This window comes from Hibiscus syriacus, unplaced genomic scaffold (assembly GCF_006381635.1).
Source record: "Hibiscus syriacus cultivar Baekdansim isolate YM2019G1 unplaced genomic scaffold, ASM638163v2 tig00009942_pilon, whole genome shotgun sequence".
NCBI classification, from domain to species: Eukaryota; Viridiplantae; Streptophyta; class Magnoliopsida; order Malvales; family Malvaceae; genus Hibiscus; species Hibiscus syriacus.
In genome coordinates this window covers 1,395,009-1,407,384 of record NW_024062205.1, presented here as the reverse complement: position 1 = coordinate 1,407,384, position 12,376 = coordinate 1,395,009, and the positions used below count along the sequence as shown (strand labels likewise).

Sequence of the window (12,376 nt, the reverse complement as noted above, 5' to 3'; positions counted from 1 at the left end):
TCACAAGAGGGGTACGAAGAAGTAATAAAGGAAGCTTTAGAAGATGCAAAAAATGGATCTTCTCACAAAATTGAGGCGGGTGAAGAAAGCTTTGAAAACATGGAATATGCAGCATGTAAAAACGTGGGAATGGAGGTTAAAAAATTGGAAGAAAGGATACTCAAAATTGAAGAAAACACGTACTAAACACAGTAAATCTGTACAACTCAAAGGGTTAAAAACTAATCCTCAAAGTCTGTATAAATGCTTTATTACACCAATTACTTACCCCATTCCAAAACATGCCCCTTACCGTCCCTCTAGTGCTTTTTGTTGTCCTCGTACTGGTTTTTGTTCTTTGTTGGTTTTAAAGATGGAGAGAAAAAACCTAGGAAGACAGAGATGAAAAAGATGACAAAACGAAAGCAACCTTCAAGTCACCTTCTCAAAACGAAGGGCTGGTCTTTTCAAAAAGGCCAGTGAAATCAGCACCCTTTGTGGTGTTGAGGTCGCGCTTGTTGTCTTCACGCAGGGCAAACAAGGCCTTCGCTTTTGGCGTCCCTAGCGTCGATACTGTTATGGATCGTTATCTCGGCCGCAACCCACCGAAAAGTTCGATAACGCCGCAGATCGTCGAGGCTCACCGGGAGTCTAACGTTCATCAGCTCAACATGGAGCTCACGCAGGTTTGGTAATATCTTTTCGTTTTTTGCTTTGTTTCATTGAATAAGATAATATATTGTGCACCGGTCATTTTGTATCAGTTGATGGAGCAATTAGAAGCCAAAAAGAAGCTCGGTGAATGTTAGGCTATAGCATACTGTGTACATGCATGTATTATAGTATGGCTTTGGCAGTCAGTTAGTTTAGGCGCCAAATATTGTTAGTCAGTTAAGTGGTTGTTAGCTTGACTCTAGCTATAAAGCTAGTATGAATGTAAATACAACTAACGTGAATTCAATACATTTTCTTCATATACAGTTTCTTAATATGGTATATTTTGCCGTTGGTCTTGGGGTTTCTTGAAAAACTATTGCTGCGCGATTCTTGCTTGGTGTTTCAATGGAGTCGTCCATAAGTACGAGCTTCTCTCATAAGAAAAATCAGCGTTGTTCTTGATGAGATGAACTACCTTCTGTGGAAGCAACAAATTCTGTTCACGGTAAGGAGTCACCGTCTTGAGCGCTTGTTGACCGGAGCTCTACAATCACCACCGGAGACGATTCTTGATGATACCGGTGCGATTCGTGTCAATGATGCATTTGAGGATTTTGTTGCGCAGGATAGTGCGCTTGCTTCGTGGCTCCTGTCAACCATTAGCTCTCATCTTCTTCCTCATTTTGTTGGTGTTGAATCTGCAGCTGCAGTATGGAGTGTTGTGCAACAACTCTTTGCGAGCAGATCCACGACGGCTGCTATGAGTTTGCACTGCAAGTTGCAGTCGCTTAGGAAGGGAAATGATAGCATGCGAGTGTATCTCACTCGTGTAAAAGAGGTATGTGACGCACTTGCCTCGTGTGGTAGTGCAGTTTCACATGTTGGACATGTTGCCAGCATCTTGAAAGGATTGCCCAGGGAGTATCAACCGTTTATGGCAGTCATCACTACGATGAAGGAAACACTGTCGTTGGATAGCCTTTACACCGTCCTTCTAGATGCGGAAGCACAGTTGGTCGGGTTCGATGAGTAGTTTGATTATGCTCCTATGGCAGCCAATGTTGCTGAGAGAGTAGAAGGTCATGACTCCTCTGATGGACGACGTGATTCTAAATCTGCACGCTCATCGTTTACAAACAGGACAGGCGGACGAGGCCGAGGACGAACTAAGATTCAATGCCAGCTATGTGGTAAATTCGATCACTTGGTTGATCGATGCTGGCATCGTTATGATGAAGAGTTGATGTGTGTTACATCTGAGTCTCAAGCTCATAAAGGGCAGTCTGCCAATGCACACTACTCTGCTACTGAAACTTCAAACCTGGGATGTGAATGCTGTAAAGGCCATTCTCAGCCAGCAGGTAATTTGCAAGCTAATACGGTCTCCAGGTCCAGTCATCATTGGGTGATGGATTCTGGAGCTACGTATCATATCACACCAGATGCTGCGAATGTCTCGAACCCTGCTGAATTTAGAGGTACAGGTAAACTTACTGTTGGCAATGGAGTTTCTGTTGATATTCATAATGTTGGTAATGCGGTTGTTTCTTCTGCTTCTTCAAGAACTCTAATCTTGACTGAATTGTTGCATGTGCCTCACATAACCAAGAATTTGCTTTCGGTCTCTAAGCTTGCTAGGGATAACAAGGTTTACCTTGAATTTCATGCTGAGAAGTGCTTTGTTCGTGATGAATTCTCTAAGGCGATTCTTCTGCAAGGTGAAGAGAAAGGAGGACTCTATATTTTTTCGCTTAGTGATCTGACTTCACAAGGTTGTGGTGCTACAGTTCATCTTGCAACTACAGATGTGACTCAATCTGAGCTATGGCATCGACGGTTGGGACATCCAGCTAGTTTTGCTTTTAATAAAATTGCAAAAGAAATTGATGTAAAACTGGATATTGATGTTAATAAAACATGTGTGGCTTGCTTTATGGGCAAAAGTCATAAACTCCCTTTTTCTGCATCCAATACTGAGTATACTGCACCATTTGAACTTGTATTCTCAGACTTGTGGGGACCTCCTCATATTGCTTCCAATGGCTTTCGCTATTATATAACCTTTGTGGATGCGTTTACCCGTTTTACTTGGCTTTATCTACTAAAAGACAAAGCACAAGCTGTTGACACGTTTCAATTGTTTCACAAACTGGTAGCAAACCAATTTGGCAGCTCAATCAAAGCTTTTCAGTCAGATTGGGGTGGAGAGTACAGAGTGTTTTCTGTATTTCTTGTAAAGTCAGGGATTGTGCATCGGTTGACTTGCCCTCACACGTCTGAACAGAACGGAGTTGTTGAGCGTAAGCATCGCCATGTTGTTGAATCAGGACTCATCCTGCTAGCCCAAGCGTTCATGCCCATGCAGTACTGGTCATATGAATTTGTGACTGCTGTTCATTTGATCAACCGTCTTTCTACGGTGGTGCTGGGAGAATTGACTCCATACGAGAAACTGTTTCAAAAGAAACCAGAGTATGCTTCGCTCAAGGTATTTGGATGCCAGTGTTTCCCGCATCTAAGACCCTTTGAGAATCACAAGTTGTGCTTTCGATCTTAATCTTGTACATACCTTGGGTTTAGTCCTCAGCACAAGGACTACCAGTGTTTGGCAAGCAATGGTAGAGTTTATATCTCTAGACATGTTGTGTTTAATGAGAAAGTTTTTCCTTTTGCAGATAAAGCTACTGCTCGCCCACATCATGCACAAAATGCTCGTTCACGTGATATTCCAGTTGTTGCAGATATGAGGAGATGGATTAATGATGTGGCTCCAACCGATGTTCATAATGAGGTGGGACATGCTGTTGGTAGTCACCAGAACGTGGTCAATGCGCGTGATAATTTTCATGGGGCCTTGCCGGTTGCAATAACGCGTGCACATGGAGATTGGCCATGTGGAGCAACGATCACTCATGATGCAGATGGGGCCACTTCAACAAATGGAGTAATACCCACCATCGTGGACAATGCGCACGGGTCCATCGTACGCGATGATCACGATGCAATTACCTTGGATGCTATCTCAATTGCAAATCAAATTAATGGCAGTGCAAATAGGGCCACGCCATTTGAAATAATTGCCGACCATGCACATGGGGTCATGCTGTTGGAAGCATTGGCCGACCAAAATAATGAAAACAGAGTCACACGTGATAATGCCACCCATGGTAGTGCTGTTTATAATAATGCAGGTGGGGCCTCACGTCTTGGAGTGTTGTCCTCTTCTTCAACGGGAAACAATCGTGCAAACATTGGGACCACACCGAGCGACGTGCTAGATATTGGAGATGGTGCACGTGATAGTGGAGCTCGTGATAGTCTCTTAGATAATGTTGAAGCCACGCATTATAATAATAGTTTGGGAGCCACACCGCTTGGACTTGGTGCAGCCACACTGCGTGGATTGGGAGAAATGTCTACCTTATCGGGCGACAATGATGTTGGGGCTGCACCGCCCGGAATGATGGACGTTGCTGGGGCCGTGAACATTGATGCAAATAATTTGAATAATGCAAGCACTACGCAGGTGATTGAAGAATTGGACTTGGCCAATAATGTACAGAGTACTAATCTACCATCTAGGGAGAATTTTCATCCAATGATGACTTGCAGCAAATGTGGAGTTTTTAAGCCTAAGGCGTACTCCACTCATTTCGACAATGACACACCTTCCACAATTCAAGAGGCGTTACAGTCGACTAGTTGGAAGGAGGCAGTTCAAGCTGAGCTAGATGTTCTTCAAAGAAACGATACATGGAGGTTGATGAAATTACCAGAAGGGCGTATTCCAATTGGGTGTAAATGGTTGTTTAAACTGAAACGAAATCCAGATGGCTCCATACATCGCTATAAGGCACGATTGGTTGCAAAAGGTTACTCGCAAGTTCCAGGGTATGATTTCCTTGATACGTTCAGCCCAGTTGTTAAGTTTTCTTCTCTTAATGTTGTTTTGACCTTAGCAGTATCTAATGACTGGGAGTTGAGGCACGTTGACATTAATAATGCGTTTCTCAATGGAGACCTCACTGAGGATGTGTTCATGCAACAGCCGCCAGGGTTTGTGCAACTTGCTGAAGATGGATCTGTTCTTGTCTGCAAGCTACAGAAGGCCTTATATGGATTGCGCCAGGCACCTAGGAATTGGCATGCCAAGCTCAGGGATAGCCTCGTGCAGATTGGTTTTACAGCATCTCGAGCAGATTCATCTCTGTTTTTCTGTAAACGAGATGCTGGTGACATATATGTATTGGTCTATGTTGATGACATAGTCATCACTGGATACTCGTCGTGTGAGATTCAAGAAGTAGTGAAGCTGTTGAGTGAAAGGTTTTCTCTCAAGGACCTTGGTGCACTTCGTTTCTTCTTGGGAATTGAAGTGCATCGCTCTCATGGTTCTCTGTTCTTAAACCAAGAAAAGTTTGTGCTGGAGCTACTGGATAAAACTAGTATGATTGGTGCAGCTGCATGTTCCACACCGATGATACTGGCGTCAAAATTGTCAAAAGATATTGGGGAGCTGTTGTCAAATGCGAGTGAGTATCGCAGCATAGTTGGCTCATTGCTTTATTTGTGCCATACACGTCCTGATTTAGCCTACAATGTTGGAAAGGTGGCGCAATTCATGCATGCACCACGTGAACCACATTGGCTTGCAGTCAAGCGTATACTTTGATATTTGGTTGGAACTGTGAATTATGGGTTAATGTTCCAAGCAAGTGAGGCGGAATTGCATGTGTCAGCTTTTGCAGATGCAGATTGGGGAGCAAGCATTGATGATAGACGGTCAATTTCTGGCTATGGGGTGTTCGTTGGAAAATGTCTTGTTGCGTGGTGCTCAAAGAAACAGAAAATGGTGTCTCGATCCACGATGGAGGTAGAATACAAGTGTCTTGCCGATGCTGCTGTTGAAGTTACATGGACAAGATCTTTGCTTGCAGACCTAGGGATTCAACAACGGAGGGAGTCGGTGGTTTGGTGTGACAACACCGGAGCAATGGCTATGAGTGCTAATCCCGTGTATCATGCACAGTCGAAGCATATAGATCTTGACATTCACTTTGTCCGAGAGAAGGTGGCTGCAGGACTGTTGAAGATCAACTACATACCATCTGCACATCAAATAGCAGATGGCTTTACAAAGCCTCTCTCAAAGTCAGCTTTTGAGGAGTTTCGTCACGATATATGTGTGATGCCAGGGGTGTAGAGTTGATTGAAAAAAAATGAAAAGAGTATGGAGAATGTTAGGCTATAGCATACTGTGTACATGCATGTATTATAGCATGGCTTTGGCAGTCAGTTAGTTTAGGCGCCAAATATTGTTAGTCAGTTAAGTGGTTGTTAGCTTGACTCTAGCTATAAAGCTAGTATGAATGTAAATACAACTAACGTGAATTCAATACATTTTCTTCATATACAGTTTCTTAATAGTGAAGAGCTTCACCAAAGGGAGAAAGCTAACCAACGGTAGTACTGGTGCCAGTCACCGGTTGAGGAACTCGATCTATCTCATCTGCAGCTACTCAAATCCGCCATGGACGGGTTGAAAAGAAAGGTTTAAGCGCACAAGGTAGCTATTCTTATTTATTTATATATTTATTTTCATTTTGTGCTTTTCAAACTCAAAGAGATTTTTTTTTTTATTTTGAGATTTTGATGTTCTTCAGTGGGTTTCTTATTACTTTTTTTGTTTAATTTTTATGCTTTATTTTTATTTTGTTCTTTAATTTCTTATGAACTTGTGGTGTTATTAGCGGTTTGTTTAACATTTTTTCAACATTACCGACAATACTATAATAAAATTTAATATCTTATTTTATTCAATTAAAATTATTCAATATTTTTTACCTCGATCATAGATGAGTTTAATTCTATGAAAATGACAGTTCATCTTAATTGATGAAAATATTATATTTCGGACTATATTTTTTTGCATAAATTTTAACGATTTTTTTGGAACATGTAATTATACTAGTTTTAGTTATTGAAATTTTAAATTGAAAGATTATATATGTGAGTTATATTAGATTATTGTTTTTATTATATTTATGTTGTCCCAATCAATAATATTTTTCTGGATTCGCCACTGGTCGCTAATACTCAAACACATAATTTATAAGAATAACAATCACCCCTTTAACTATTGTATTTAAACCATTATTATAATAATCTTTTGTAGCTTTATGTTGGCAAATTTGGGTTGATAATGTGATAGAAGGGTATATATCGAGGAATTTTTTTTTTCAAGTATGATGTTTTGAACGATAATTTGAGGAAGATATATGGAATAAATGACGCCTTTTAAAAGACGATCGGATGATACATAATTTTCCCCAGTTACATGTATGTCAGAAAGCTTCAGGCATGATCATCTTTCTGTACATCGTTCAAGCTATGAAGAAGATACACTGTAATTCATGTGTCTTCATAATTAAGTCATTTATTTCATGTGTCTTTCTAATGTTATTGTTCAAAACACCCTACTTGAGAGAATAATTCTGAAGGTGCAATAGAGGGAAATGTTTTTTCATTTTATTGTCTCAGTAGTTTTGCCCTTCATAATTTCTTTTAACGAGATAAATCGATTGAAGTCTTATAATAATGTGCTAAAAAATCATATAAAGTGTAAAGAAAATTATTTTTCAAATAGAATATTTGATACATTACTCATTGAAATTTGTTTGAATTACACTATGACTTTTGAAAGACACCTGGATCACCTAACGACTTCTGGAACGCCACCAATTATCCTTGCTACATAGTACATGCATGAAGCATAAAGAAGACGTCCTACAATTCAAACGATTTTTAAAAGTTATCGTGTCTTTTAGATGATTTTCAATAAATAATGTAGCGAATACTCTATTTAAGAAAAATATTTTTTTATACATTCTATACGAACAATCTTTTTCTAACCCCTTATGCAAGAAAAATTACCGAGATAAATCATCCAAAACAATCAATTCTAACATTCCCCTTAATAACATATAAATATTAATTATACATTCCGTGGCGGATCTAAAATTACGTTTTAAGATAAACATATATATTAATAAGAGAACATTTTTACACGAAATATACATGAATAAAAATTAAGAATAAATATCACTGATAAAATAAAAAACTAACATAAAAAAAATTTGCATTTAAAAGTAAACATATATCTGAGTAACATTTACATCCACTCCGCATACATTTATAGTAATTAATTTTAATTATTACATATTTGAATTATTATAAATTTTAATTCTACTTGCAACACGTAAAAATTAAATGCGTAATATTTGGATGGTTATCCACGTAAATATGGTCCTCAAACATCATATCAAAACATAGAAGGGGATTGGAGAAAGGGTGGATCCTATGCCACTTTACAAGCGTCCAAGCCGTATCCGACCAATGTCGCGACTGATAACAGCTGTGAACCAACGTTCTAGTTTAGAGCCTGACAGCCCACACACCACATTCCCAATGTCGAACTCAATGGTCCAATAATCAACCAACTTTTTTTTAATGCGCACACACACCCTAGGCGTTTTTCCCGAAAAATCTATAGTGATCAGTATATTTATCGATCTAACACTGGTCAGATTATATTTCTTGATTTAACATCATTTGCAGTAAAGCACGCCCTCTGTATCGCGTTATATGTTGATTTAGCGTCACGTGGGGTAAGACGCCCCCTGAACCGCGCTATATGCTGATATAAAATACACATGCGTATAGCGCGACCTCTGGAGCGCGCCTTATACCACGTAGGATATAGGCGCGGGTCAGGGGCCACGTCTTACCTTTAATTCTATGATATAATTATATATAACGCGGGACAAGGGCCGCGCCATACCTTTAACTCATATAATTATATAAGGCGCGGTGCAGGTACAACTCCTTGTATAATTATAGCAACTTTTCTCGGCTATAAATATCATTCTACCCCGGTTAAGTTCCTCAATCTCTCCTCTCAACTTATAAATTAATACAATAATTCCGTCAACGAGTCAATAATTCTGACAATAGTCTCATATTTGATTCAAAAATTCGTGCGATTTTTCGTTATAAGGTAATTTTGTGATAAATTTTTTTTATTATACTTATTGTTTATTATGATTATTTGAAAAAATATTATATTAATTATTGTCAATTAATTTCTGTGTTTGTAAAATTAGAAAGCGGGAATATACGTCGAAATAGTTTTGCAGTACAGGTAATAATATAAAATTATATTATTTAAATTATTTACGTTTATGTGTAAAAAATTTATTCTGTTATATTTTCGTTCATATATTATTTATTTAATTAGTATTGTTTCAGTTGTTTTTTTTGCAGATATAATATTGCCGCACTTTTAAACTCAAAGAATGGCGCGACTTTCAGCTATTGTTTATTATGATGGTGAAATTCGAGAAGATGAAATCGGCGTTGTTTTCGTATCAAATGAGCGTGTTAAAATATCATTGAAGAGAAACATAACTCTTGAGGAGCTGATAACGAAGATTTCGATGAAGATTCATGTTAGAAGTAGTAGAAGAATGTCATCGTTGCAGTACATATTTCCAACATCATTGTTGCCATTAACTTATACAGCATTCGAACTTTTGAACAATGATGATGTTGAAATGATGGTTGAAGCTCAAAGTAATTATTCAGACGTCGATATTGAGATGTATGCAAAATTTTATTCAAGTGCGTGTCGTTCGGGGTCAATCATTAAGCTCCCACTATGGGCTGGCTGAACATGTTGATCAAGTTGACAGCCCGACGACAGTAATGTGTAATGATTTTAATATTATAATGGGGATACATTCATCCGCAACTCCTTACGATATGTACCGAGGTGGGTCGACGAACAATCCGTATGGCAACATCGCGTCCAGCTCAAGGGGAAAACATTCATCTGCAAATCCGTTTGACCTTAATATGGAGATGTCATCGACGCAACCATCTGTGCAGTTTCCATTTGACACGATGACTTCAAGCTCCAGGGGGAGGCATTCGACTGCGAGCTTTTTCGATCTCAATGTCGATATACCTTCTAGTTCAAGGGGAAGGCGTGCAAGTAGTAGGTTCTTCGACCTAAATGTGGAGCGCATGGAGAAACCATCATCTCCACCAGAAGAACCGCTTCGTGAGCCTGGTGTGGATGGTGCTGAGACTGGACTATTCATTCACCCAGAATCACCGTAATTCAACTCCGATGATGATGAAGTTCCAAGAAATGTGGCACAAACTGACCCTCCTGCACACATGTATGAAGTTGATTATGGTGCAATGTACGAGCCAAAATTTGCGGATATGCCTCATCTTGGTGACTATGGATATTACTCATCAATAAATAATGATGAGTTATATTTAGGCATGGAGTTTTCAAGCAAAGAAGAAGCGATGATGGCTATAAAAAATTACAATATCTGTAATTCTGTTCAGTCGAGAGTCGACCGCTCCACGATAGAAAAATATGTATGCTACTGTGCCCGACGCAAAAACGAATGCAATTGGATGGTTCGCGTATCAAAGAAGAAGAGGAAAAATAACAGATGGGAACTAACATTATACACGGTCCTCGCACATATTGTGTTGGAGGGGTTAACCAAGATCATCCCAACTTGGACTCGGAAGTGATATGTCAAGCCATCATGCCCATGGTAAAAGCAAGCTCTCATATAATGGTGGATATCGATATGGACACAGGATGACCAACTTGGCAGAGGCAATCAATTCTACCTTAAAGGGTGCACGTCACTTACCAGTAGCGACTTTGGTAAAGACTATATATTTTTGTTTGGGGGCGTTTTTTGCGAAGCTCGGGGGACAAGTTCAAACCTGGATGCAAGACGGTCATGTCTATCACCCTATATTAGTTGCAGATCTACAGAAAAAAATTCTACATCAAATGGAATGTATGTAACAAGCTTCTCTAGAAGGCATGAAATGTTTCGTGAGAGTTGTCGCGACCTCGTCAAGGGATTGAAGTTGTGTCGTTAAGAGTAAATCTAAGGGACAGACCGTGCGACTGCAGGTTTTTTCAAGCTCTGAAGTATCCATGCTCTCATGTAATAACAACTTGCTCGCATACACGTCAAGACTATACATCATTTTGTGGATCTCGTATACATACCATCTGAAGTTTTTAAGGTATACAAATTTGAGTTTCCCCCATAGGTAATGACAAAGACCCTGATGAGGTTCAAGATTGGCTTCCGATTGTACCAAATCCGAGTTTATTGATGGAGTGTGGTCGTCCAAAATCCAATCGAATTCATTGCGATATGGATATTCGAGAAATATCTAGACAAGACAGAAGATGTGGGCATTGTAGAAACCCATAACACACTAGAAAAACATGTTCACTTCTGTTGCCATCAAGTAACAATTGATGAGGAAATATTGTATTTGTTTATCAAATAATAATTCTTGTACTTTAATTTGCATTTACTTCAAGTTAATGTCATTCGATAATCACTAATGAAGATTAAAAAAATGATACAATAATACGAGATTGGACGTTTGCGTTATATGTAATTATAATAAAAGAGATAATAAGTGACAAACTTAAGAAAGTTATCGAACACAATCATTAAATTTTATCAAACTAATAACAATTTGGTATTTCAAAATAATTTTAAATACAACAAACTTACAATAAGTATTAAATGGTAAATGATAACCAAATTACAATAAATGATATTAAATGGTAATAAACAAATTAATTGAAATACATTAAAAAAAAGTCCAACAAATTTAACAAAATAAAGTAAGTATTAAATGAGAAATAATAAAAAATTACAATTAAAGTTCGATAAACTAAATACAAATATAATAAAAAACAAAATCTATCGATGCATGCGACGCGAATGTGTTCCGCAGGGCGGTGGCCGTCGGTCTCGAGAAGTATTTCTTTGTATCACTGGTTGTAACTCCTCATTGTCGTCATCATCACCATCGTCCTCGTCGTCGTCGTCTTCGTCTTCATCGTCATCGTCCTCCTGAGTAGGTACATTAGGTTGATGAGGAGACGATGACGATGAAGCACCTCCATAGAATAAGGACCTTGGAGGTGTATGACTGACTATCCTACCAGCCTGCGAAAACTGGGAAAACTCATAAAACCCAGACATCGCTGAGTGTGAAAACTGTACATGAGGTGTCTGTGTTGCGACCATGGGTGATGAGGTTGAACCCGTTAAATATCTAGTATATGAACCCCAAGTCGGATCTACAAACATAAACCCATAATAGCCTCCAGGAGGGGTCATCTATGACGGTGACGGCGGCGGGGTCATAAAACCAGGTGAAGGCGGCGGCGGTGACATCTAGTAATGGAAAGGTGGTGGCAGCATCATATATGGTTGCGATATATAAGTCGCTGGATACGGTGGCTGCTGTGAAGGTCATGTTGGTGCAGTTGAGGATGAACTGGAAGCACGTGCTCTCTGTCCACGAGTCAGGGGACGATTGTGTTGTGTCGGTGAACGTCTCTATTGACGTCGCGAAAAGGTATGCCCTCATGCATCCTCGGGAAGCAGAAACGGTTTTCGTTACTGTTAAAGCACTCATAATAACCGTCAGCAACCATCAAGAGGTCAAGTAAAATGGGCTCTCTACGGGGAAGGCGCTGATGTCGATCCTCCCACAACACGACCCACTCATGATGCCTCACCAGGTAATATGTATCTGTCTTGCCGCGTCTATATGTGCTATGCAACTTGTCCATATTGCGAGGTGCTTCCGGAATTGGTTGAAAACA

General features: G+C 39.4%; 1 long non-coding RNA gene across 1 annotated transcript; it reads left to right on the top strand.

Moving 5' to 3' along the window:
• Positions 1–259: 259 nt before the first annotated feature.
• On the top strand, positions 260–6,176 carry LOC120203496. The gene is made up of 3 exons (XR_005523831.1): positions 260–665; positions 744–783; positions 6,069–6,176. It is a non-coding gene; the product is annotated as an uncharacterized LOC120203496 (long non-coding RNA).
• The last annotated feature ends 6,200 nt before the right edge of the window (positions 6,177–12,376 follow it).